This window comes from Drosophila bipectinata, chromosome XL (genome assembly GCF_030179905.1).
Source record: "Drosophila bipectinata strain 14024-0381.07 chromosome XL, DbipHiC1v2, whole genome shotgun sequence".
NCBI lineage: Eukaryota > Metazoa > Arthropoda > Insecta > Diptera > Drosophilidae > Drosophila > Drosophila bipectinata.
This window is the reverse complement of record NC_091734.1, coordinates 21,138,642-21,144,251: the sequence shown is the minus strand read 5'-3', so window position 1 is coordinate 21,144,251 and position 5,610 is coordinate 21,138,642. Positions and strand designations below refer to the sequence as shown.

The 5,610-nt window shown below is 37.2% G+C and overlaps 1 pseudogene; it reads right to left on the bottom strand.

The window, feature by feature from the left end:
* Positions 1-3,187: 3,187 nt before the first annotated feature.
* Positions 3,188-4,072, bottom strand: LOC108127007 (peroxisomal membrane protein 2-like; annotated as a pseudogene).
* Between the last annotated feature and the right edge of the window lie 1,538 nt (positions 4,073-5,610).

Here is a 5,610-nt window from a genome sequence, read left to right as displayed (position 1 = left end):
GTTATATGGAAGCTAAAGGATTTAGACGGCCGTTCCTTATAAAATTTAGCATGCCAAATATGCCAAATTATGTTACCAAAAAATAGCATTCGAGCAAAATCTGAATTCTCTAGCTATAAAAACACCAAAGTAAAAGCATTCCCGATCAATCAGTTATGTGGCAGCTATAGGATATAGTCAGCCGACCCTTATGAAATTTGGCATTTCGTATTATTTTGCCCAAAATAGCTCTCTAGAACCTGTATAAAGTTCCAAGTTCATATCTTTAAAAATACAAAAGTGTGATCATTTCCGATTGTTCAGTTATATGACAAAATTTTCAATTTCGTATTATTTTGCCAAAAATAGCATTCTTACGAAATCGGAACTCTCTAACTTTTAAAACACCAAAGTAATAGCATTCCCGATCAATCTGTTTTATAGCAGCTATAGCATATAGTCGGCCGATCCTTATGAAATTTGGCATTTCGTATTATTTTGCCAAAAATAGCTCTCTAGAATCTGTACAAAGTTCCAAGTTTATATCTTTAAAAATACGAAAGATGGGTCATTTCCGATTGTTCAGTTGTATGGCAGCTATAGGGTTTAGTCGACCGATCCTTATAAAATTTAGCAAGCCAAATATGCCAAATTATTTTACCAAAAAATAGCATTCGTGCGAAATCTGAATTCTCTAGCTATAAAAAAATTAAAGTAAAAGCATTCCCGATCAATCAGTTATATGGCAGCTATAGGATTTATTCGGCCGATCCTTATAAAATTTGGCATGACGTATTATTTTGCAAAAAAGTGGATTCGTACGAAATCTGAATTCTCTAGCTATAAAAACACAAAAGTAATAGCATTACCGATCAATCAGTTATATGACAGCTATAGGATATAGTGGCCCGATCCTTGGAAATTTGGCATTTCGTATTATTTTGCCGAAAATAGCTCTCTAGAATCTGTACAAAGTTCCAAGTTTATATCTTTAAAAATACGAAAGATGGGTCATTTCCGATTGTTCATTTGTATGGCAGCTATAAGGTTTAGTCGGCCGATCCTTATAAAATTTAGCAAGCCAAATATGCCAAATTATTTTACCAAAAAATAGCATTCGTGCGAAATCTGAATTCTCTAGCTATAAAAAAATTAAAGTAAAAGCATTCCCGATCAATCAGTTATATGGCAGCTATAGGATTTATTCGGCCGATCCTTATAAAATTTGGCATGACGTATTATTTTGCAAAAAAGTGGATTCGTACGAAATCTGAATTCTCTAGCTATAAAAACACAAAAGTAATAGCATTACCGATCAATCAGTTATATGACAGCTATAGGATATAGTGGCCCGATCCTTGGAAATTTGGCATTTCGTATTATTTTGCCGAAAATAGCTCTCTAGAATCTGTACAAAGTTCCAAGTTTATATCTTTAAAAATACGAAAGATGGGTCATTTCCGATTGTTCATTTGTATGGCAGCTATAAGGTTTAGTCGGCCGATCCTTATAAAATTTAGCAAGCCAAATATGCCAAATTATTTTACCAAAAAATAGCATTCGTGCGAAATCTGAATTCTCTAGCTATAAAAAAATTTAAGTAAAAGCATTCCCGATCAATCAGTTATATGGCAGCTATAGGATTTATTCGGCCGATCCTTATAAAATTTGGCATGACGTATTATTTTGCAAAAAAGTGGATTCGTACGAAATCTGAATTCTCTAGCTATAAAAACACAAAAGTAATAGCATTCCCGATCAATCAGTTATATGGCAGCTATAGGGTGAAGGTGAAGGTGAAGAGCGCATCCGCGCTGAAGAGCGCACTCGCGCTGAAGAGTGCACTCGCGCTGAAGAGTGCACTCGCGCTGAAGAGCGCATCCGCACTCGCCCCTCTGTGCACTCTCTCTCGCTCGTTGGTTGTCGTCGATCGTCATTTTATTGTACTAGTTAAGTTATTCTTCTGTAAGCAGCCAAATAAACCTGACCGCGTTTCTTTTGAATTTACCGAAGACGCCCTGACTTCTCATTTCATCTTTACTCCTGGAATCTTTTGCGGCAGCAAAAACATTTTGGTCCTTCGATCCGGATACCTTTTGGATATTTTCTACCAGCAGTCCAGGCATTGTTCCGCCAAAAGATAAGTACGAAATTGTTCCGTCTCCGTCTCTCTGCCGGTCTTCAGCACTTAGTGGTTGGACTTGCATGGAGACGCGGCCAATAATACTTCTAGTGGACGTATCGTTATGAAATTAATACGAAAAATCTAAAATAATATGTTAAGTATATAGTAAAAATATTGGTCATTTAGGACGTTATATCCTATAGCTGCCATAGGAACAATCTGTTTAAAATCAACATTTAGTATGAACAACTTTTTTTTTTTTAAAGATATCTTAACCAATCTCAGATTATGTGTTTGGTGCAGGTATATATATCCTTACCAACTTTGGTTCAAATCGGATAACTTTATCTTATAGCTCCCATTTCAAAATATGGCAACTTTTAAAAAATTGGTTTTTTTCCAAGACCTATATTTAATATTTGACCTGTAAATGAGAACGCTGGTGGAGACTAACCAAAAGTAAAAAAAATGACGAATTCATGCACACCGCTTAACAATTTGTTTTTTTTTTTTTTTTGTGCATGGCAGTTTTCTTTGCCCAGTTATGAAAGGGTCTGGACTTAAGAGCAGTCTATTAAATAAATCCCTATTTGTGTCAACTCGTGGCATTTTCCTAGTATGATCTTCTCTAAATTTTTGTATGTCTTTATTTTTAGGATTTTTTGTTGGACTCGGCAGCTTTTTCAGATAATTCTCCTATCGAACCAAGCGCATAATTTATAATTTCCGGACCGTGGACTAAAACTTTGTGAACTGAAGGTAGAAGGTAATACCATGGGTATAATTTAATAAGCATTTTTGCGGTGTCAAGTGCAAAGCTTTCAAATTTTTCGGTATTTATTTTATATCAAGATGACATGCATTGCAGTAATGTTGCACATCTCTCTAAACATGTTCATCCAATCCTGTTATATCAGCAGACAATTTTGTATAACTAAAAAACCCTCTTGCCGTATTACCGTCATTTGAAGTTTTCGCCGCACCATAAATTAAAAATATAAGATCGTGCAAACACACACTTATAAGAAGAACCTACTAAAATTTAATGCAAGGGAATATCAAACAAAAAAAAAACTATTATTTGCATTAAAAAAGTTACAATTATTAGGTTTTCAATAACAGTCAGTGAATAAGGCGCCCTACTCCGAGTAGTAATAATAGCTTATCTTAGGCGGGACCCTGCTCTTTGCAATTCGCTCGAAGCGATAAACAATGTCAAGCAGTTCGGTCCTAATCTAAATGCTAATCGGAATACTAAGCTAAGACAACATCCATTGTGGGTTGTTCAAACTTTAAAGTCCTCGTTTCCGGGTGGGGATGGAATGCTTAATTCTTGGCTTTTTCGGCGGCCAGTTTCTCCTGGAATCGGCGGCGCTTCTGGGCGATGTAGACCACCCAGATGAAGGAAATGATAGCCATGCTGATCGACCGGAACATGGGCGGCACGTACGCGAAGTTGAGGTACACAAACAGGGACAAGTACTGCCAGTTGGCCTTCAGAAGGGGCCAGTACAGCTTCTCCACATTCTTGATCGCCGTCTGGGGAGACTTTCCCTCAAACAGAGCCAAGAAAAACAGGGAGAGAGCCTGGTAGGTCGGAGCGTAGACCAGACGCTCGGACAAGAACAGGAAAAACCGCCTGAAACGGAGGTCATGGCTGAACAATCGTTCAACGGTGGTGTAAAAGTAGTGGGGGACACTGCCCCCGAAGATCAGGCCAAACAGTCCAAGACGAAGACGCTGTGCTGGTTCAAGGTCTTGGCACCCGCCAGTCGTTGCGAAGTTACGTTCGCCGAAGTGGCCAGAACGCATGCCGTGATGGACTTGGTTCTAACCGGATGGTTGAAGACCTGCTCCAGATAGCTGCCAAAGAGGGAGTACAGAGGCTTCGAGAGAACCATGTTGGAGACGAAACACTTGTATGGAGAAGCACCTAAAATCTACGAAGTCCAAACGTCTTGGCAGCCTATAATCGAAATTATATATAATTAATTTATAATTAATTATATAATTAAATAATATAATTAATATATAATTTGTTCATTAGTAAATGAACAAACAGTTTTGGAAAAGTAAACACAAGCATGACTCACGAAGACACATAAAACATAACAGCCTAACCAGGTGTTAGTATTTTTACACTTTTAGGCACATACGCAAATTTTGGGAAAAATTTTTACACATTTGTTACCTTTGGAGACGGACAAATACATTGGTATATAAACGAATTGTAGAATTTGGTGAGATCACTACTAAAACTTTAGCTAAACATGAAAAAGACGTTCAAAATATAGGCAAAAAACATGTATTAGTTCATAGTAATATAATAATAATAATAATTATTATTAATGTATCAAATTGTATCTCATTTTATAGAAAATATATTCAACTTCAAAATCCATTACAAATAATTTGAATTTGAATACGTAAATAATGATCTGATCACTTTAAAGTTCGGTTTAGTTGTGAAATATTCGCAATGCACGCAGCTGCGCTTTATAAATGAGTAACTGTTCACATCTTTAAATCTATTTTTAGAAAATCCCGTTAGATATCTAGAAAAATCTGGTTTGCCATGAAGAAGCTTGGACATTTTAGAGGCGATTTGTTTACTTTTCGTACATTTTTGCCGTTATCAATTTTTTTATTTTTGGCCTATGGGAACAACCACTGTGCAGCAGTGGTCCGAACATTAATATTTGTTCACACTGCTGCAAATTTTTTTTTTTCCTACCGTGTCAACTCCAAGTCCGAGTTTTCCGACACCACGGTGAGATTTTCTAAAAACCCTACAAAATGTTCCATCCGTCTCCGTTTTGTGTGCCTCGCCATATTCCTCGCCGTTTTTGGCTTCTCCGTTATCCATTCGCTCGCCAACGGTCGAGGCATATGTGCATGCATACACACATACATTGTTTTTTGGTGCAATTAATCCGCAATAAAAATAAAACTCCGCAAGTGAACAGTGAAAGTGTGTGGTGAAAAAAAAAAGGTCATAATTAATATTGGCCAGCCGATGTGAAGTGGTACCGGTAATTTCCAAATTCACCGAACAGTCCGCCGCTGTCGTAATATTTGTTTCTCTTCCCCAATTTTATACACCACATAACTTTTCCGTTCCCCCAGTTACACATTATCGACGTTCCACTGTGCCAACATATGCCCGCATGCCTTTACATATATCCGTACCTGCATGCATGTCCATATATTTCCGAATATTTTCTGCCTCCTATTTCAGGAAATATATAACCGATAAAATTTAACATATACAGTCCACTTATCGACGTTCCACTGTGGCGTCATATGCCCCACATGCCCTTGCCCTACTTGCATGCAAGTTATCCAACCCGTAAATACAGGCCACTTATGGCTTTTATAAACAATATTTTCAATCTCTGCTTTTGCCTTTGGCTTTGTCTTTGGCTCAATTATCCAACCCATAAATCCAGGCCACTTATGGCTTTCCACTTATGAACTTTATAAACAATATTTATAATCTCTGCATT